The 22,764-nt window shown below is 42.5% G+C and overlaps 1 long non-coding RNA gene across 1 annotated transcript in view; it reads right to left on the bottom strand.

Moving 5' to 3' along the window:
* Positions 1 to 2,198: 2,198 nt before the first annotated feature.
* Positions 2,199 to 22,764, bottom strand: part of LOC132521752 (uncharacterized) — a 39,255-nt gene continuing 18,689 nt past the window's right edge. Inside the window, exon 3 of the long non-coding RNA XR_009540951.1 lies at positions 2,199 to 2,301. This is a non-coding gene — a long non-coding RNA (uncharacterized LOC132521752). The remainder of the gene's footprint in view (positions 2,302 to 22,764) is intronic.

The raw sequence follows: 22,764 nt of genomic DNA, 5'->3' as shown, positions 1-22,764 counted from the left end.
CCTAAGAGGGGAGTGAATGGTCATGGGTTATAATTTCTCACCACCAGCACAGGGATTAGCACATAGTGTTGGCATAGAAAGGGCCTGAACAGAATATTCCCAGTAGGGTCCCCTGGAAACTGCACTGGAAGAAGTACAGATCTTTTCATCTGAGAGGGACCGAAAGGGCATCCTGTTGCCTTGGGCTATTCCAGAAAGGTGGCTATGCCGCCCTCTCTCTTATGGGAGTGGCTGTGGGTGGTCCTAACTCTTATCTGGAGGAGCCAGGTGTCTTAGTTTGGTTGTCCTGGAAACAGACTTGGAAATGGTGATTTGCATGCAGGAAGTTTATTGGGCTGTGCTGTGAAGCAGCAAGATCATCAGGCTCGGGTGGAGGGAGGGGCTGAGCAGCGACATAGTCATGCCAAAGTCCTCAGTGGTTTCCATGGGGAGCTCTGGACTGGGATGGACCTTCAAAGGTGTCCCAAGTTAAGGAAAGGGGGTCAAGACTTTGGATGCCCCCTCCTTACCTCCATAGACCAATCAGGAATACAGAATACCCAGAAAGGAAGTTTGACCTTGGAGAAGGTGACTCTCTTCAGGAGAAGGACTCAGCTAAGAGCTCGCAGCTGCCAAACCCCCAGAGTTTGAGGGAATGAGTTCTGAAGTACTGCTGTCCTGAAGGGGGGAATCTGGGCCAGCTACCATGGCATACTCTACACCGTTGCTTCTCGAACTTTGACATGGTACATCAGAGTCATCTGGAGGGCTTGTTAAAATGCAGATTCCTGGGCTCCATCCCTAGAATTTCTGATCCATTAAGTCTGGAGTGGGACCCAAGAATTTATATTGCTAGAGAGTTCCCTGGCAATGCTGGCCTGGAGCCCCACTTTGAGAACCACTGCACTACATCAGTCATTCAGGGACTCCTGCTCAGGCACAGATAGCTCATCAATGCTTTTAAAACATGTAGCAAACAGCCATGCAAGTGGGCACATTTCAAAACGGAATCAGGCGGCTTTATCTGTAAGATCTCGGTTTTCTACTCGTTTAGGTAACAGTTTGGTGACCAAATAAAAAAGTCCTGTTGCAACAAGACATGTATTTGGAGGGCTCTAGGTCTTCACGTCATGCATCTCCATTTTCTATAGAGCAGCAGTTGCTATTTGAAATTGTCATTAGTAATTCATTCCTCCACTTCAAGAAAAGAGACAGAACATCTCTGCTTACCTTACAAGACTTCTCCCCAAAGTCGTGCCTGTGCTACCTCCATCCATTCTTCTGGAGGTCCACCTCTCTTGCCCCTGCTGTCACCATGTAGTCCAGTTCAGAGGGATCGAGCCCTCGCTAAGCTCTGGCCATCACAACTGGTTGAAGGGTGAACAGGGGGCCCAACTGGACCCTCCTGAGTCCTTCCCCAGGACTTCTATTTGGAGCTGAGAGATAAGAGCCCCTTCCTCTCTGGAAATGAGGATATGAGCCTGTAGGTGCCAGTGACCATGGTTTTTGTGCAGTGAGGAAGCCTATAGGCAGAGGGAGGAGATGAGACCAATTGGTAGAGAGAAATAGAGATGAGAGGCAATCGTCCTTAGCTACATCCCTGCACAGAAGCCAATAAATGCCCCCTTTCCTTAGCTAATTCAAGTTAGGTTGCTGCCACTTGCAATCAAATGAGTCCTGTCTAATGCTCCCTTTAAATGCAAATGCCGTGGGAAGGAGGATACATGGACCCAATCCTAACCACTTAACTGTCAAGGGCAGAGTAGCTAGAATAGCCCTTGATCAAGGCCTGGGGAACACCTGCAGCAGGAACCCTTCGGAGCTAAGTTTGCTCAGAGACCACTGGGAAGTGGGATGGGGGTGAGATGGTAGGCAAATAGGCCACAGTGAATGCTCACTGTGTACCAGGTGTCTTGCTACATGTGTAACATGCTTTATTCCATTTAGTCTGGCATGATAGGCAACACAGATAGCATGGTAGATAAGACAGATACCTCATTAGGTACAGAGAGGTTAAGTGCATTTCCCAAGGGCACAAAACTAGTAAGTGACAAAGCCATGATTCAAACAAAACCTCTTTCTGGATGCAAGCAGTATGGACTTAACCAGTGCCTTATATATTACCTGTTCCAAAAACAGAGGCTACAGCAGAGAAAGTTGTGGGTTATAGTGGCAAGAACGGAAAATTTACCCATTTCACAGCTTTGTTAAAGATTATCCCAGAGACTGAGATCTGGGACCCTTCCAGTGATCCAAGAGCAGTGTTGAGGGATCCAGGTACATTTCTTAAAAGTCATAAAATCCAGGAATCCAAGCTTAACCCTGAAGAACATTAGAGCAAAGCATGTCATATTGAGGTTATATTTATATTGAAATTTACATTTATATTCTTTTGAGCAATCCAGAGGTGAAATGATGGATTTCATCATTTTGTTGTTTGTTGCCAAGATGTCCCACACTCCATGGTCAAGATACTCTACAGAACTCTTTCACTCAAATGTCAATTCATGTTCCATTAACTTGAGCTCTTCCTCTAATTCAGACAATGTCTATGTAAGACTTATTTAGCAAAAGGTTTGAAATTTCTTATTTTATCAATTCCTGGATCTTCCTCTCAAGTAGAGAATGTAGTCTAAGAAAAGTATAGCTTTTACAAACAGGGACTCAGAAACGATGAATTTCTTCATGACATTTTCACCACTGCATCCGGTAACCAAGTCTTGAATATTAGAAAAGCTTTATGTTTAGGAGGCACTAATATATAGGACAGGCTGCGAATAATAACTTTTTCATGAATGCTCCTCATTTAATCTATTAGTACTCATTTATGTCTTCATTTATAGTATAGACAACACTTAAAAATATAAAACTCCATTTTTTTGAAAAGCATTCTGCAATTGAAGATTTTCTCTAAGTCACAAAAGCCTTTCCACCATCTTTGAATCTGCCGGGCTTCACTCTTTGTTACCAATGTATTGAAACCAATTGGATGGTTTGGAAATAAGTCTTGCCTGAATTATCTAGACAAGTGGTTCCCTAATATGCCTCATCATAAGATTTACCTTTGAGATTCTGATTCAGCAGGTCTTGATTAGAACCCGAGAAGTATTTTCAACAAGTATCCCAGGGGATTCTAACATAGGCAGTCCATGGGCTATGCTTTGAGAAACAGAATTAGATGATACCAAAGTTCTTTATTTCCCTTTGACATGAGTGTGAACTAGGTCCAAAGAATGTAGTGCAGATAAAAGTACGTATTTATATTACCCCATATGTGAAGATATGTGTGATTGACATGTAGCATATACTATGGTTAGAGACTTAGAGAAGAATTCTTTTGTAAAAAGGTACAATTCCTTATGCAGAGAGAATTTATGGTGATTTTTCTCATTCTTACTCATTTCTTTCAAGATAAGATGTAATTTTTCATGACAATCATTTCATCAAGTGACACACACTCACAAACACATAATTTTCCTTCGAAAAATTCAATATACAGTTCACCTCTGGGGCCTTTTCTTTGCAGTGGCATGATTTGTATAATTTCACACCTTAGCTGTATTCTTTGAATTCTTATTGATAATTGTGTGTGATTTGTTACAAGGACAAACACACATTGATAGGAACACTGAATTGTGTAAAACATAAACAAAGTAAAACAATTGTCTACCTCTGCTACCTTGTCTGCAAACACATTTTATATACCACTTCTTTGACCTTGAAAATGAAATTAGGTTTTAATCAACTATTCAGTCATTTTGAGACAGAATTGAATATGGCCTTTCTTCAATTTATTAATTTTGAAATTATAATGCCAATTAAATAAAAATATTTTAAAAGACCACTGCCTCTTGCTCTCTAATTTTCATAGTACACAACTGCTATAGGAGAAGGCTATTAATGCCTCTTTGCCAATTCATAAACTTGCTCATTTTCCCCTGACAGCCAATAACCTCTTAGTTTCTAACAAAAGTTTAATGAACAAATTTGGGAGGACTGTGCTTTTCTACGATGAAAGGTTTACAAAATACACCACAAGACATTTACTAGGAAGCGATACATATTATCATTAGTAATTAAAACTACATTATCCTTGTCAAAATGAATGAAAAAGTGAGTCTTACGGTGTGGTACTCATGTATTTTATCATGTTTGTTTCTCATCTGCCTATCGGGGTGTTTCATGGGGTTTCCCACTGCAATTTCCACATAACCTGGTAGCAGTATTAGAGAGCAACATGAAAAAGCATGATTAATTCTTCCCTTGTTTATGCACCAGGGACCCAGTGTGCAAAACCTCATAATCTGAGGTCGGTGTCCCCATTGTCATTAGTGAATAAGCAAAATTCTGCTTTCCTTATCACTTTAGAAAAATGTTCGAATTTCTACTCTCTGCTTTCTTTCTCCTTCAATTTTTGTTGCACATATATCTCTCCATCGTTCATGAGATGTTTTTCCTGAAAGAGATGGTGATGAAACGGAGGCAAAGAATATGGTAGGTAGTCTTTCCTTTCTATAATCATGCTGCCTATTTATTCAACCAATACTTATTGAGTATCTACCATGTGCCAAATACTGGGTAGACAGGAGAGAGAGAAGATTAAAAGCAATAAGATAGTTCCCACCCTCCAGGAATTCACAGTCTACTTAAAAGACCAACACATACACAAATTTATTAAAATAGAATGTGGCAAAGGCAATGATATATACATGCAGCCCATACATAGGACACACCCAGTGACACACAGGCACGACAGCGCTAAAGAAGTGCACAGAGTGGGGGGGGGTGTCTAACTCAAAAGATGTCCATGCCTAAAACTTCATGGTGTTACAGCCATTGAGTTGGGACTTGAAGTACAAGCAGAGAATAAAGAATAGAGTACATTCCAAGGGGAGGGAATCTGAAAAAGCAAGGCTTATGGGGTTGGGCTGAGGTAGGCCCAGTGGCCAAATGTAAGGGAGATGGGGAAGGGAGTGACCATGTTGCAGAATGGGAAAAGCTCCATGTTATGCACTGAACTGTGTTCCCCCAACTTTCATGGGTTGACACCCCTACACCTACTGTGACTGTATTTGGAGACAGGGATTTTATGTAGGTAATTAAAGTGAAATGAGGTCTTAAAGATGGGGCTCTCATCCAATAGGGCTGGTGTCCTTATAAGAAGATGAAGAAACACCAGAGGTCTCTCTCCATGAGCACACAAAGCAGAGGTCTTGTGAGCCCACGGTGAGATGGCAACCACCTACTAGCCAAGAGGAGAGGCCTCAGAATGAAACCAACCTTACCATCACCTTGATCTTGGACGTCCCAACCTTCAGAATTGTGAGAAAATTAATTTCTGTAGCTTAAGCTACCCAGTCTGTGGTATTTTGTTATGGCAGCCTGAGCAGACTTGTACACTCTGCGAGGTGGGATTAAAAGGGCTTTGCCTGCAGTGCTAAGGAGTTTGGACTAGAGGTGATAGATGGCCACTTAGCAGGGCAATGTCATGATCAGATTCGGGCTTTTGGAAGACTGCTGTGTGGGCAGTGGGAAGGACAGGTGGGGGAAGACCGATTGAGGCCATAAAACATGCAAGGAACAAAAGCAGCAGGACGGATCAAAGAGCCCTGTCCCAGGAGCTGGCGGGAGGGTGGGGCTGTATCTTAGTCCCGCTCTTCCACTACTAGCTACTTGGCCTTGAGGCAGTCGCGTCACCTTTCTGGGCCCCTGCTTCCACTTGTGTAAAATGAAGAGAGTTGACTCAAGGGTGGTCACTAGCTGCCTCCTACTAGGTATCTTTCTTTGAAAACTCTCTCTTCCCCTCCCCACACTGTGTTTGGACCTCATGACCCTGCCTCACAGGCTAGAGCAGAGTGGATCAAAGTGATCACCTGACTCAGACTGGATCAGTCCGGCTCCTTCTTTCAAAACTTTGGGCTGAGAGTCAGTCTGGGAATTGCGAACCGAGTCACATTAACAGCAAGAAAAAGATTTTGAAATCCTACTCCTGCATACCCAGGAGTCCCTGTTCTCCTTCTTTCTGAAACTTGATTGTTCAACTTTTTCTTAGTTCTCCTTGAGTTCTTGCCTCCGTATATTAATACTTAAAGTACTTTTTTTCCTTAGGCTAGATTATCAGTTTCCATTATTTATAAACAAAAATGTATCATCCAAACTACTCCCTGATCTAGCTTTTCCTGAGTCTGAGACAAGGACATGACACACACTTGTAGCTGGTCTAGGGCCAGCCACATCCAGTCCAGGAAGGTGGAGTGGTTGTTGGGTTACTATAAGATCCTCAATCCTCCTGTAAGATTTCTCCACTCATCTGCTGATGTGTCTGAAATTTCCACAGTGATGTCTATGGATAAGAGTGTCTCTACGGGGTCAGTGTCAAAAACAGTCTTGGATAATCTGATTCACTAGTTATTCATCTATTGGTAGCTGTAGATATTTTTGAAGGGGAAGATTTTGAGGATGGAGAGAGTTAGAAAATATCTGGATCAAAAACAGGGCAAGAATGAGATTCCAAGGCTGCTGGTGATAGTTATGAAGTCCAAATGACCCTAGAGGTGGGGAAGGCCACACTATCAGTGAAACCATCCAAAACATACTTTACCATTTTATTGTGAGTCAACCTTGGGCCTGTGAGGGGTTCTTTGAGCGTCTGGCTTGGGTCTTCTTTATGGTCTCCATGTCCTATCCAATTCGTATGAGTAGAGGGCCCTTCTAGAAAGCCTAACTGAGCAGGTTCCAGGCAGGGTTTTGGCAAGAGCACACGCTTGAGTCCCCAATACTGGTTCTACCACTTACCGACCCTAAGGCTTTAGCCAAGCCACTTAACCTCCTGAATTCAGTTCCATTTCTTACAGGCTGTGAGCAGAAATTAAGTAGAGGCCATATAGAAAGATGTTTAGTAAATGTTCACACTGAAAGAAAAGAAAAATATCTGTAGCTACCAAATTGAAATCTTTTTCACAGGCAAAACCCTTCATCAAGATGCTGTTAAATAAGTGCAAATTAAGAAGTTTGTATAGCACAGATTTGTTAGATTTTATGTTTTGCTCCAAACTGTGATTTCAAGAATTCATCTGAGAATAGGCATGATATCTCAGAAAAGCTTTTGTACTGCTACCCTATCATTTTTACATCTCTGCCTACTGACATTCTATTGGCTATTTAAGCAAAGTGGCTCTGGCTCGAAACTCAGAGCATGTGTTAGAATTCATCACCTGCTGTGTACTTTGAAGCAGATGGTTGACCTCTCTGTGCTGTAGCTTCTTCTTCATGTCTGAAAACAGAGTCAAGGCTGCTGCACTATCTTATGGGTTCTCCATGGGAAATAAGTAATACCTAAGCACTCTTCTGTCAATCAAGTGATAAGTAATTCAGCTCTAGATTTTTAACCATACAGTATTTTTAACCAAACTGAGAAACAGACACCTCCTCACCCAAGCTGATTAAAAATGTGCCAACAGAATGGAAAAGCGTGCTGATTCTGTTCGTTTCTCTCATTAACTTGGTTCCACAAGGAAGAGAGTGGGTTGTTTACAAACGTGTGAGATCGTTTGAATGATATAGTTACTTCCCTTCATTTAAAGAGGGTACTGTGCGCAGTGGATAAAGTCATGCTCAGCCTGGTGCTTTTCATCTATACTTTTGTATAAATTTTAGGTGTTTAAGGAAGAACTCATTGACAAAAACAGGAATCATTTTATTTGCAAAGTGTGGTCGCACGTTGGCGCTACTGCTGTCCAATGCTCGCCAGCACCCCAGTACCCCAGCACCCCAGTACTCTCTCAGTTGCATCAACAAAGCTCTGTCCATCCAGAGCCTCAAAGGCTTCCCCCTGGCGTTGTGTTGCTCAGAAACACTGTGGTAACAACCATCCAGGCTCTTCAGGGATGCTGAGTTGGCCACAGGTCTCTATCCAAACCTCGAGCACACCCAGCAGCCATCCTGCGGTGTTTGTATTCACAGAGGTGGCTATTGACCCTGGGCAGTGCTTCATGTGTCCTCCTTAGAACAGAGTGACAGCCCTGAGTAACTCATACCATGTCAGGATACAGAGGCAGAGTTAGGATCCCGTACTTCTGTGTCTGTGTTGATGTAATAAAGATCTTAGAGTCTAGTAGAAAGAGTTGGGCTCACTTCTCACAATGGATCTGAGTGAAAATCCTAACTCAGTCACTAACTCCACTTTCACTCCATGACTGTGAGCAGATTGTTCAATCTTTCTGAGCCTCAGTTTCCTCACCCGTAAGATAGATAATTCAAAACAGGGTAGTAATAAATACATCGCCTGGCTCAAGTTAAGGGACTCAACAAATGCTCATTTTCTCATTAATTATAAAGCAATTAGATTTAGTCAGAGTTAGGTACAGTTGCTAAGTTAGTGCTTTCCATGAAGCAAGTGACATTAACCACAGTAAAATGTTCTTCTTTATTGACTGGACAGAGGTTCACTAACCTAGACAATGAAAGCACATTTGGGGGATGATCCTTGCCAAGTCCACTTTGATGTTTTTGTTATAAAAGAGCAAAGACAGATGGAAGTGATAAAATGGCTAAGCTGGGTGCAAAACTATGAGACAGAGGTATGTTTTCCCCACTGAAATATTCTGCACCCTCCCCAGGTTACCGGAGAAGAGTGCTTCTACTCAAAGTCTACAGATCACAGAGCCCCTAGCCAGACCCCTAAAGTCCTTCAGCAAAATCTGCCTTTGAGTTAAAAGTAGAAATAGACTCTGAGCATCTGCTTTGGAGGCCTCAGATAACACCCTTGCTTATCAAGCCTTGATCAGAGAGGATGCCAGAAACACATGGAAAGGTCTCACCCCTCTGACCTTCCCACCATAATATTTGGAAACGAGAGGACTCAGGGCACTTTAGGAGGGGCCTGGAAGAGCGGTTATGGTGCCTAAGCTTAGTTCCACACACATTTATCAAACCCATCCCTAATGCCAGACGTGGCAGGAGCCAGGGTGGAATTAGGAACATCACAGAGACCAGAAGGCACTTAGCCTCTGCAGTCAGAATCGCTCCAGTGTACCAGCACCTTGGTAAATTCACATCAGACATTTGATTTCACAGTATGTTCTCTCTATATGTTGCAAAACTGGTCCAGCAAAAATACAGGCATTATTAATTTTTGTTGTTTTCTATGCACTGTGAACTTTCATAGTGTTCTAGACGTTCCACAGAACATAATCACCGTACTTTCAAATTCAGTATTGCATCAGATCTGAGACCTCAGCTGTCCAGTTTAATAATAGTGTAAAGTATGTGATAAATAATGCTGCAGAGGATGATACATAGTAGAAATTTGTAATATCTGAATCGAGGGACTGATTTGAGGAGTAAATGGAACGATTTGTGAAAAGCACCTGATTTAGTGCCCAGCCCATTGTGGGTCCCTTGATTCACATCGGGCATCACAAAGATTTGTATCAAATCAGCAAATGGTTGCTCCACACAAGCCTGCAAGATCACGAATATAGTTAGGCAATAACTGATAAACTTATTCAATCACTGGGTTGGAAGGGATTTTGAAAGTTCATCCAACCTCTCCTTAGAGCCAACCGAAATCTCTCAGCCTTACTTGTAAACCTAGTTTTCTTGCCCTGTCTAAACATGTCTAGGATGAATCAACTTTTGATTGTATTCTTCATGAGTGCCTGAAATCAGAATTACACCTGGCATTATTGGTTTATTTATTTATTTTTTGAATAAGCTACATGTGCTCACCAGGGAAAGATGTTTTTCCTCTAACTTCACAGGCAAACTTCAAACAGAAATTGTCTTTATGGAAGGACTGGCCAGATGCAGGTATATATCTCTGCGAGTTGTCCTGGTTTCTTTTCAAATTAGGCAATGAATATACTTCTTGACATGCACACACAAGATTTGTGGCAAAAACACCTTTCTTTCATGTAACTGATTTTCCTTTAATCCCAACCTTAATGTAGATCATTCTTGATGCATAATCTCCAATGGGCTTTGAACTAGCGAATGCTAACTTTGAATAATGAAGAAAGAAATGACAGTTTACTTTATAGCTGGGTTTAGGAGACATGGGGTTGAGGGGCAATGGCGGTATAACTATTCACCTTTCACCTGGCACAAGCAGGTAAAGTGCTGAAAGGAAGTGATTAGGAAGACGTGACAATAAGTTAAAACCCTGAGGCTGAGTGTTCCTGATGCATTTGCATTCCTTGGTTTGTAAGGCCCTGTTTAAAATAAAAAAAAGGCACCAAGACAGGAAAACTGCTGTAGTTAGATCACAGCACACTGAGTTGCAAACATTTTAATGAAAGACATAATTCTTAGGTTGTCTCTGTCATACTATAGTCTCATGCAAAACACTTTAATGCCTGGTATAAATAACTTTAGACTTTCTTAGCATGTATTGCATTTATTTTTTAATATTTTATATTGATTTTTCTTGTCTCCTTATTCTTTTTAAAATTTATTTATTTATTTATTTTATTTTTTGGCTGTGTTGGGTCTTCGTTTCTGTGCGAGGGCTTTCTCTAGTTGTGGCAAGCGGGGGCCACTCTTCATCGCGGTGAGCGGGCCTCTCACTGTCGCGGCCTCTCTTTTTGCGGAGCACAGGCTCTAGACGCGCAGGCTCAGTAGGTGTGGCTCACGGGCCTAGTTGCTCCGCGGCATGTGGGATCCTCCCAGACCAGGGCGCAAACCTGTGTCCCCTGCATTGGCAGGCAGATTCTCAACCACTGAGCCACCAGGGAAGCCGTGTATTGCACTTTTTAATCATGGGGGTTCAGTTCGATTTTCCATTTGGAGTCCAGGAGAGCAATATCCAAATGAAGCCAGAGGAGTTCCCCTCCTGCAGCCCCCCCTTCTCTGATCCTGCTCTCCTCCCTGCCCCCTTCTTTTCCTCCTCACCTCTCCTCTACCCACCCCATACCCACACCTCTAGGACAACTACAGTTCCTGGTACATCCTCAGTTAGAGGCTGTAACGTGGTGCTTGGTCAGAAAAGTGAACAAATGCACCCTTTCCCTGGACGGGGTATTACATCATCAGAACTGCTGCAGCTCACCCTGCACCAGGTCTATCTGCAGACAAATGAAGCTTGCCCCTCAGAGCTCTACCCTCTTCACGGCAGGCTATGTTAGAACGGTCACAAAGAATCTCCGCATACCCATCTATCTTCGGAGAAAGACACAGCTGCAGGAATTTAAAAATATTCACGCAAAATGCCAGGGTGTAGAGTAGGTGCACAGAATGTGCTGTCTGCCTGACTCTGCACTGCTGCTGTGGTCGTCTCTCTAAAACACCAATTAGACCAAACCTTTTCTCAGCGTGTACCCCCCATCTTCCACTTCTCCTTCTGAGGCAGAATTAATCATTCATATATACCCCTACAGCTCTGTCCGTATACTTTCATTATAGCAAGTGACACAGCGAACTGTAGTTGGTGGACATCTTCCTTGACAGTCTCTAAGCACTTCTGGGGCCCAGATTCATTCATACCAGCACACTGCTGGTATGTAATAGTAGGTGCTCGAAGTTTGCTGGATAAATAAATGATATGTCTTATAGAGAAAGATGTCAGATTTATACACTGCCATTTAAATCATGTATATTTTCATTTCACAGTCTCCAAATTGTATAATGAAAGTCGGAAATACCCTGTGTCTGGAAAATATGTAATGATAGTAAAACATTGCCATGTTTATCCATTTTTAATTCAGGAGATTGGCAACATGGCTGTATTTGAGATTTTTGGAGGGAGGGAGTGAACATTTCATATATCCTCTGCAGTATTCCCCTTTTTTCCCTAATGGAAAAAAGTGCAGCTTTTACTTATTTATCTATAACATTTTCAGGGCTCTATTTTTTCAGCTGGTTTTTCCTATTCAGTTTCAGCGTCTAAACAGGGGACTGGTCCAAGGTTAGCTAAAGCACTGGATGAGATGAGTGTTGGCGTCTGTCCCTGTGACTATTGATTCTGGGGCTATGCCAGATCCCCGGGGATTGGAAAGATTCCCTATCTGAGGCTACTTGGCTCCTGAAACCCTTCCTCCAGCGCTTGCCAACTAAAACACAGTAGGAGCAAATGTTGTATGGCAACTGGGTATAAACACAACAGTTGGAATGCTTCAGAAAGAAGTTTGGATTTCCTGGTTAAGTGTATTCAATGTTAAAATAACAATAACAGTGTTAAAAACACATTTGGGGATTGTTAGAATGCCTTACCCACTGATTCTCATTATTGCTCTTAGAGACCCATTGGATGCACTGATGTCTCCGAGAAATATTTCCTCGGGGATTATCTTAGAAGCTATGTCTAAGCTTACCTTACACAGACAAGGTAAGGTGAAGATTAAAGCAGCCCTCCAAGTAAGGTAGATGCAATGTTTGTTAAACCAACACCTTACCTCATATTACTTGGAATAGTGAAAGGAGAGTAGAGACGTGGGTTCTACTTTTGGCTGTGACTCTTCAAGCTCTGAAGTCTCAGGTAAATCATGCATCTGGCTCTCAGCTTCCTTATCTGTAAAGTGGGTAGGTTGCTCGTAGAGATCTCTGAAGTTATTGAAGCTTGGTGAGCATTGTTGCTCTCAGAAATTGAGCAAACGTCCTTAGCCCAGCATGGTTTATGTCTGAGTAGAGAGTGAAGGCTCTTAGTTTTTAAATTGAGGTGTTGGCACAAGGACAGAGAATCTCATGAATTTTGTACCCAGGGACTACCTAGTGGGGAAGAAGCCCTGGTATGGGTTGAATTACATCCCCTCAAAAAAGACGTTGAAGTTCTAACCCTCAATCTGAGAAATGTCACCTTATTTGGGAATAGGGCCTTTGCAGATTTAAGCGACTTACGATGAGGTCATTAGGGTGCGCCCTAACACAGTAAGACCAGTGCCCTCATAACATGGAGAAATTTGGCAACAGACAGATACAGAGTGAAGATGTGGGAAAAGACACAGGGAGAGCACTATGTGAAGATGGGGGCAGAGACTATGCTGCCCGAGCCAAGGAACGTCTGGGACTGTCGGAAGCTGGAAGATCCCTTCCCTACAGGTTTCAGAGGGCACGTGGCCCTGCCAACACTTTGATCTCAGACTTCCAGCCTCCAGAACTGGGAGCCGTTGCAGTACTTTGCTACAGCAGCCCTAGGAAATGAACAGACTCTCCTCAAATCTCCTGAGCCCGGGCTCCACCTGACTTCTTTGCAGGAGGGAGTGGGTATTTTGCCCTGTGTGTGTGTGTGTGTGTGTGTTATTTGACATTTATCAGTTGAAAGGATGGACAAAAGATGAGAAGAGAAGGGGAGAAAAAGGGAAAGAAGAAAAATTAAATGGTAACTTGTTTTGAAAATGGAGACGGCTGGGATCAGGGCTGATATTTAAATGGTACACACAGGTACAGCCTAACAGCTAAAGTATTTCTGTGTAAATAGCCATTGCGCAAACCCCCTGAGTGGGCCATTGCCAGGCTGCCACCTGGTTGCTCTGTCCCTTCCCGGGGGCCCCTCCAGGATTTCCCCTCAGAGTCCAACAACTGAAGGATTGACTCCTGGCCTGCAGGGGTCTCTGGATTCTGCCCCAGAGCTACCTCTGCCACAGACCCTTCTGACTGGTCAGTACCAGTCGTTAATAATATTTCTGATTGAGAGCCTTGTACATTTGAGTTGTGGCACTGGGCTTCTGCAAATGATGGGAGAACATGCAATGAAAGGAGGTGAAACCAGAGGCTGCTGGAAGGAGGTGAAGAGAAACAGACATATAAGAGATCAGAGCAGTAGGAGGAAAAACAGGGCCAGGTGAAGAGGGTTTAGGGTATTTGTCCATTTGTGGCCCACAGATTTACATGTGACCTACCTGGAATATATTACGTCAGAGTTTTATATAGTAAGAGAGGCTGAGGAAGTTCATTATTAAACTTCTAAAGAGAAGTTAAGGCTTTAATTTTCACTTTCAGAGATGCAGAAGGCTGGACCTTCAAAGCTGCATTATGACTTGGAGTCTCAGACTCGAAACTGGACTCTGGGTTTCCAAGGCTCTGAAGGATTCACCCACTTTTTGTACAGTGACCACTGGGCCATGCTTTGCCAAGAATTAACACTCCAGGCTATACCTGTCACTTAAGTTACAACATCTCTACTGAGTCAGGCAATTAGAAAGGAAATGCTGATTGAGTTTGACAAATAATTCACTTTGGAAGTATAATCACAGTAAGAACAGATTGAGAGTTAAGTATGGAGAAAAAATGAGAAATGAGAAGTGATTTCCACTGCATTCCACTCACCTATCTCATCTTATAAAATAGAATAGGTGAAAGGGAAAATTGGAATTTTAATAAAAATGAAAGGTTGTAAGGCCTGTGATGACTCAAAGAGTAACAGTAAGAAGTTGTATAATAATGTTATTATCTATATAAATGCATTGAATGCAAGGTTGCAAAGATATCAGCTTCTCCCAAGTTGGCTGTTGGGTTCTGAGATGCACAAGTTCTACCCAATTCCTGTTTCATGTGGTGTGACAAGTTACAGTGTTGGGTTTTATTTGTCTCTGTATTTGGTATAACCGTAAAAATATTCAGAGAGCCTTCTTAAATAAAGTGAGGTCTGCATTTTTTCAGAAAAAAAAAAAAACAGAGCCAGGAATAGGGGACCACTACAATTGTTTACTGTACAGTTGAGATATTACTTCACCTAAACATGTCTCTGGACTGCAGGTCCTTTTCCTAGCAACCCACTACTGATGCAGGAGGAGGAGAGAGGGGAGGAAAGAGGCACAGAGGAGAAAGGCAGGGAAGGGCCAGCTGCTCTCAGAGACACAGCTGAGGTGAGACTGGCTGGGACCTGACCTCAAACTTGCCCACTGGGCCAGCATGGATGCTGGGCAAGTCCCCACCTGTTGATGCTAATGGTGGAGGTTCAGGTGGGCTGGCAACACTCAGAAACAAGAAACTCTACATCAGTCAGTCAAGCTGGCAGTGGGGTGGGAAGAGGCAGCACTCACAACCCTTTCACCTCTCTACATGCCTCCCCTCACAGAATCCTCACAAGGCCTCTGAAAAGTAGACATTATCATTAATTCTCATTTTACAGGTGGAACTCTGAAATGCAGCAAAGTTAAATAATTTACCCAAAAGCCTATGGCCAGTAAGGAATGGAGCCAAGATTCAAACCCAGGTATATTTGTCTCCAACACTTGGACCCTTAGCCACTGGTCCATCAGCCTCCTGTAGAGAGGTTGTCTGGCCACGTGTAATTCAGAAACTGCTCAGACCTAAGAGTGTATCACACATATCATCACCAATCCGAATGTCCAACCAAGTAAAATCTTTTGACTAAGTCAAGATGACACATGTTCAGATGAAAATCCTATAATAATGAACATTAATGGGTTGTCTTCCCACATTGTCAGAGACTTCTGTCCAAGTGACATCATTTAATACGTGTTGGACATCCATCATGAGTTGAGCAGAGGCTGCACTATGGTCACACACTGGAATTTCTCAGTTTTCTGTGCTGGAAACAAAATAGGAAATATTCTCCACGGTCAAGCAGTGATCTTGAGAGATTAGATGTTATTCCTATTCTAACCCCATCCATACACTGATTGGATATAAAGGAGAATTTCCCAGATACAATTCAGATTTATGGGTAACATAAATCCAATTATTCTTAAATAAGATTTGCCTTTATCATCTGGCTGGCTCTGGAGCATTCTTAATTCTTTATCTATGTTTACCCCGTCAGCCCCACTTGGTAAACACCATCCAAGCATGCTCTCAAATACACCGCCCTTTAGAAATCAATGTAAATGTAATTCTACCAACCTCAACAAAGCTAATAAGATCTGAAAGGTCATCATGGTGCTAGACATGCTATGAATAATACCTGTGAATGCAGCTCAAACATGACAATGAAGGTCCTGGGGAAAACCAGCTATTTAATTTTCTTGTATACTCTAGTATGTTCTCAAGCACCTTTAAATTTGGGAATGGTTCTCAGGCTCATTGTGTTATTACTGCATGCATTCTTGGAGCCTACAGAAGGAAAAGAAACTATAAAAGCAGAGGAACTTGCTAAGTCACTGCTAAGTCCGGTATGGTCTCACTCTTTTGTCATAGAAAGACCCTAAATCATCAATGTGCACGTGTTACCTATTTCCTTTAAACTCACCTCAGCAAAGTCCATAAGGCAAGGCAAGCTTGGTGAACAAAAGGCCAGGTGGCTGGAACTGAGCAGATGAGGACAAGATAAAGTCACATTTAAGAATGTACTTCTAAAACTGGAGTAAAGAGTTTGCATTTTGTTCTAAGAGCAATGAGATACTATCAGAGGGTTTTAAGCAAGGATGTAATATGACCTGACTTATGTTTCCAAAGGATGACTGTGGTTTTTTGTGGCTTGAGCAGACAAGAAGTAGGGAAATGATCAGGACTAAACAGTAGCAGAGATGGACACAAGTCCAGATTTGGAATGCACTTTAGAGATGGAGTCCACAGGGCTTATTAATTCACTGGATGTTCGGAATAAAAGACAGAGAAAATGATGCTAATATATTTTGCTTGAGCAACTGAATGGATTGTGGTGCATTTTAATGAGATGGAAAAGATTTGTGGACAAACAAATTTGGGGACGTGTAAATCACAAGTTTTCTTTCATTAAGATGCCCACAGGATAATCATGTGAAGATTTTACTAGGCAGTTTGCCATACAAGTCCTTGAATCTTTGGTAAAAACTCGTCTCATTCCTCATGCAATACAATCAGCTCTAGTCAAGACACATTTTCTATTTGGTAAATTTCCTCAGCCACTTCCTTGTGGACTTTTTTAGCTTTGCTTCCTGCTATTTCCCACTCAAACATTCACCAAATATTTTCTAGTATTCGATACGTGAATGAGGACAATGCTGACCTCTAACGTACTGCAGACATAGTGGCTCTCTATGAATGTTTCTAGAATACTTGAATGAATGAATGAATGAATGAATACAGTGCTCAGGTTCTCTTGAGGCTTAAGTCTACAAGGAGTGAATAGTCTAGGACAGGCAATAATAAATATATACTTTAGTAACTAAAATACAGGGTAAAAAGTGGTGAGTTGAACAGGAAAGGTACTAATAAAGGATTGCGGGAGTTCAGAAAAAGATACGGAATTCAGGAAACGTGGTATATTCACGTGACAGAATACCATTCAGTAATGACAATGAAGAAACTATATGCAACAACATGAATAAATTTCACCAACATAATATTGAGCAGAATAAGCCACACAGGAGAATACACACTGTCTGATTCCATTTGTCTAAAGTTCAAGAAAGGCAGAACTAACCTCTGGTGTTAGAAGTCAGGGTAGAGGTTACCTGTGTTGGGGTTGTGACTGGTAGGGAAGCAGGAGGGGAATTCTGAGACTTTTTTTTTTTTTTTTTTTTGCGGTACGTGGGCCTCTTACTGTTGTGGCCTCTCCCGTTGCGGAGCACAGGCTCCAGACGCACAGGCTCAGCGGCCATGGCTCACGGGCCCAGCCGCTCCGCGGCATGTGGGATCTTCCCAGACCGGGGCACGAACCCGCGTCCCCTGCATCGGCAGGCGGACTCTCAACCACTGCGCCACCAGAGAAGCCCAATTCTGAGATTCTGGTTACATTGTTTCTTGGGTTTTATTTAGGTGAATGTGTTCACTTCATAAAAATGTACCCATCTGTACACTTAGGATCTGGGCACCATTTTAATGTACCATATGTCAAGAACTGTGAAGGGTCTGAGATCTGTCCTCGTTGCAAGCCTGCCACGGTTTCGTGGCTGCTGGCGGGAGACCTGATATCCCTGGGTCAGAGACAAAGGAATTGACGGCTCACAGCCCGGCCAGCAGCATGAGCTTTGTGTTTGCCCTGGTTTCCCTTGTTCCTCCGGCTCCAAGTTGCCCAGGGGAGGCTCAGATGGATGCTGCACACACAAAGGGTTTGTGTCAGCTGAGGAACCCCAAGCTTAGGGAACCCAAATCTTTCATACAGTATGGAATACAAGCAAACCTGCCCCACGTTTGGCAAGGAGGGAGACAATATCTTCATTATAGTAGATAGTACACAAGCCTGTCCTCCGCTTGGGAGGGAGACACTATCTTCCAAGGCTGTTCTCTTCATAATCATCCTTGCAAAGATAGTCGAGAACAAAAGTTATTGGTGCCTCTCTACTCATAAGATAGGCAGAAACGTGAGACCCCCCCCAGAGCGTTATCTCGCAACATGGCATACTTCAACAAAAAGCTTACATTGAAAACGCTGAGGTAGTTTAGCTAGGTCTTCTTTGAGCAGGATCAGATTGAGGGAAAAGAAGTTTTGTGTAAGGAACAGGGGGCACCTGAGTGTGAGTAGAGCACAGGTTTTCCCTACCTCAGAAGCCTTCCAACATAGGACGGGGAGTAAAATGAAATTCAAATGGCCAGTTTTACTGTCTTTCTTACTGCTCAGATAAAGATTTGTAGAAGGGGAGCAAATCACATTAAAGAGTGAAACAAGATTTTGGAGAATCATCTGCAGATTGGACGTATCCCTTCCCTCCTCCCATAACTGTGCAAGCGTTTGGATTATGTAGAGCTGAGATTTACAAAATATTTCCATCATAATATGTGCATAGTTCAGTAGATTTTATTTTGAAAATAAACTAAGAAATATAGAAAATAATAAACTCAAATGACCTTAAAGGTTTTTTACTTCCATAATTGAAAATTTTAAACCAAAATTATATTGGTCCTAATTAACTCCACTTTGAAAGACAAATCTCCAAATTTCTCGTCTTACTTACAATAAATCTAGATGAGCCAATAGTGTTTAAGCACGAATGTGATATACCTAATTCTTAATATTTTCTTAACATTTTCTGTCTGAAACATTTATTTTTATGTTACCTAGGTAAGAGTGTGGATGTGAATATTAAAATCCCATAACCATATTTTGGTGCTGATGCTGCATTTTCTCATTTTATGGTCTATCTTGAGCTGTTTGATTGAACGGCAGTCTGCTGTTTAATCAAGAGCCATGTGTTATTCTATATAAGTGTACCGTATTATAAAAGCGAATGTAAAATTAATTTCAGGATATGTATGTTTAATTACATAGCCTCACGTTACATATCTGAATCAAATTGTGCATTGCCTCTTAATAGCTTGAAAAAGTTTGGAATTAATTTAAGCAATGAATCTTGAGATCTTTTTAAGGAGGTTCTTCTCAGATCATAACTCAGTTCTTGAAGTTGGGTTCTATGTGGTTTTTCCAATTTAGCCACTTGGGTGGGGAAGTAAAGTATGTAACATTTATTGAACGTTTGTTTTGCACCAGTCTGTGGAATTAGATGGTTTTCAGATATCACCTCATTTTAAAGCCTAACAAAATTCCATGAGTGTAATTATTCCCATTTTATACATGAACAAAAAAATCAATGGTAAATTACTGGAGGTCACACCATGAGTAAGTGGTGGAACCAGGATTTGAATCCAGAGCTGTCTGTCTCCACAGTAAAATTACTTTTTAAAAATAGGACTTGCAGGAAAAAAAAAAAAACTAGAACGATCAATATATACTACTATGTAAGCAGTGGTGGGATTAGAGGTAATTTTAATTCTTCATTTTTGTCATTCTGTATTTTCTGAATTTCTGATGATGTACAAGTATATGCATTTTTTTAAATGTAGTATAAGACCTGAATTGACCTTGAGAAGTCATTCAGGTTGAAACTATTAATGGCAAGGGCTCCCATGGGCTCTATCCTTATAATGTCTCTTTACAAGGGAAATTTGAGTCTGGTAGTCTTCTGAAAGCCCAAGATCTAAGGTTGTTGCTGGGGACCTGATAATCATGGGCTGTGAGTATGCCTCCCACAGAGACCTTAAAGGTCAAGTTTGGTCTGAAAGATAACCAATTCAGGGTTCCACTCCAAGCTGGAGCAATTTTAGTGGGTGGACCATAGATGGCTTGATAATTACTAGGTCATGTAAGCAAAATCATAGAGTCACTTCACTTACCTCTCTAATAAAGTATGGTCTTACTGCTTACTTAATAATTAGCCCTTTAGAATGTAAATTGGTACAGCCACTATGGAGGTTCCTCAAAAAACTAAAAATAGAGTTGCCATATGATCCTGTAATTCCATTCCTGGGCATATATCCAGAGAAAACTATAATTTGAAAAGATACATGCACCCCAATGTTCATTGCAGCACTATTCACAATAGCCAAGACATGGGAACAACCTAAAAGTCCATCAACAGATGAATAGATAAAAAAGATGTGGTAGGTATATACAATGGAATACTACTCAGCCGTAAAAAAGAATGAAATAATGCCATTTGCAGCAACATGGATGGACCTAGAGATTATCATACTAAGTGAAGTAAATCAGAAAGAGAAAGACAAATACCATATGATATCACTTATATGTGGAACCTAAAATGTGACACAAATGAACCTATCTACGAAACAGAAACAGACTCACAGACATAGAGAATAGATTTATGGTTGCCACGGGGGATGGGGAGTGGGGGAGGGATGGATTGGGAGTTTGGGATTAGCAGTTGTAAACTATTACATAGAGAATGGATAAACAACAAGGTCCTACTGTATAGCACAGAGAACTATATTCAATATCCTATGACAAACCATAATAGAAAAGAATATGAAAAAGAATGTATACATATGTATAACTGAATCACTTTGCTGTACAGTAGAAATTAATACAACATTGTCAATCAACTATACTTCAATAAAATAAATTTATTGTCAATCAACTATACTTCAGTAAAATAAATTTCCTCCTTTTGGATCATGGTGTCATTTCCTGCAGCTGCCAGGAGGGCTGTCTGCTGGCAGCTCATGGTTGAGACTCTCCTCAGGAATTGCCCCGACCAAAGGAAGCTGCCCTACCCAAAGTTACCTGTCTTCCTTGGAGACAACCCACATCTAGTGCCTGGACTATAAGTGGGTACAAAGCCCAGCATCCTTGCCTCAATTTGGGGGCGTGTCTGAATCAGGCCATCCTAGCTCCAGACCTCCCTAAAGGCTCATCTGAGACTCCTGTTGCAACCTCATCACAGCACAACTTCCCCTTCTGCACAGTCCTCCTTCCCTTACTCTCTTACAGGTGTGGCTCTTGAGCTCTGACCAATGAGTCCTCTCCATGTAAGTTGCTGTCTCTGAGTCTCTTTCTCAGAGAACCGTACCTAAGACTCACCTACAGTTCCTATGGCCTCCACTCCACCGTTCTCCCCAAGGTGAGCTATGGAAAGACGGGCATCCAAAGGTGACTAACACAGTTATGCTACCAGGCAGATCCCTGGGTGCATCTCTTTTCTTCTTGGAGGGACTGAGCCAAGAGTTAGTCATACAGATTCACACAGCAAGTTTGCTCAGAAAGGGTCTCTAAATCCTGCTCTTTAAGCTCTAGAGGCAAGAGCTATACTGCCTGTCAGCTTCTTACTGCCAACAGTCTCTATGGGGTGTGAATAAAGTGAGCGCTGTTATCAACCCAAGCTCAAAGACAGACTGACTGGGGGCTTCCCGGGGGCTTCCCGGGGGCTTCCCTGGTGGCGCAGTGGTTGGGAGTCCGCCTGCCAGTGCAGGGGACACGGGTTCGAGCCCTGGTCCGGGAGGATCCCGCGTGCCGCGAAGCAGCTAGGCCCGTGAGCCACAACTACTGAGGCTGCGCTCTAGAGCCCGCGAGCCACAGCTGATGAAGCCCGCACGCCTGGAGCCCGTGCTCCGCGGCGGGAGAGGCCACCGCGGTGAGAGGCCCGCGCATTGCAGCGAGGAGTGGTCCCCCGCTTGCCGCAGCTAGAGGGAGCCCGCACGAGGCGGCGAGGACCCAACGCAGCCACGGATAAATAAATTAAGTAGGTAAATGAATGGAGAAAGAAAAAAAAAGACAGACTGGCTGACTTCCTGGATTCTGGAAGCCGTGGTGTGCACTGACCAGTCAGAGCTGAGAGTGTTCTGCAGTAGCAGGGGTAAAACTCAGGTCTCTAGGATGCAGCAAAGATGCCACTTTGTAGGTGACCCTCTGTGATCCAACACCTGACTCTTGGGCTGGGCATCCCTGGTAATCACATATGAGGAATAACGGAGTTGAAATAGACACTGCCTGCTCTGGGTTTGGTGACTGTGTGACTTTGCATCCTCTCTTGGATTTGCAAACACTACCATGAAGCCCACAAAAGTCAACAAAGTTAGATAAGATAGCCTCAGAGGACAGCACAAAAACAGCACAAAGAAATGTGCTATCTCTTTGTAGCAACTCTCTTTATGAAAAATATACTTGAACAGCTTGCAGCATCGTCTGACTTGGTCAATAAAGACTTCGGGATTTAGTCTCCCACATAGGGAAACGTTCCCTTTAACATCAGAGTGAGCTATTTTCCCCAGTACTACAATGTTTGTTACACAGTTTGTAGACCCTCGAGAACTCTCTCTAGATGGGATCTGCCAACCACCAGCCACACAAATGCAAACGATTGCTTGACTGCAGTGGAAAAAGACTCCAGGAGAAAAATCTTTACGTTATCATCGTGAATGTTGGGGGTCCCTATCCTGCTAAACTTGTTTCTCTACTCCTCAGATAGAATTTCCTCACTTTAGCATTCAAAAAGAATTTACAGTATGAAATAATTTCATTCGACCAGTACATTAATTTAATTTCATGGAGATAAAACTTGCAGCAACCTCCTCTGGTTCAGCAGGATGCAGTGCTGCTCAAGCCCAGATCATTAAAATATTTTTTTAATGATCTATATAGTCAACCAGTAACCCTTACTGTTAACATTATGTTTGGCA

Source organism: Lagenorhynchus albirostris, chromosome 6 (assembly GCF_949774975.1).
Source record: "Lagenorhynchus albirostris chromosome 6, mLagAlb1.1, whole genome shotgun sequence".
NCBI classification, from domain to species: Eukaryota; Metazoa; Chordata; class Mammalia; order Artiodactyla; family Delphinidae; genus Lagenorhynchus; species Lagenorhynchus albirostris.
Note: the sequence above shows the minus strand (reverse complement) of the source record. Positions and strands in the feature narration are given on the sequence as shown.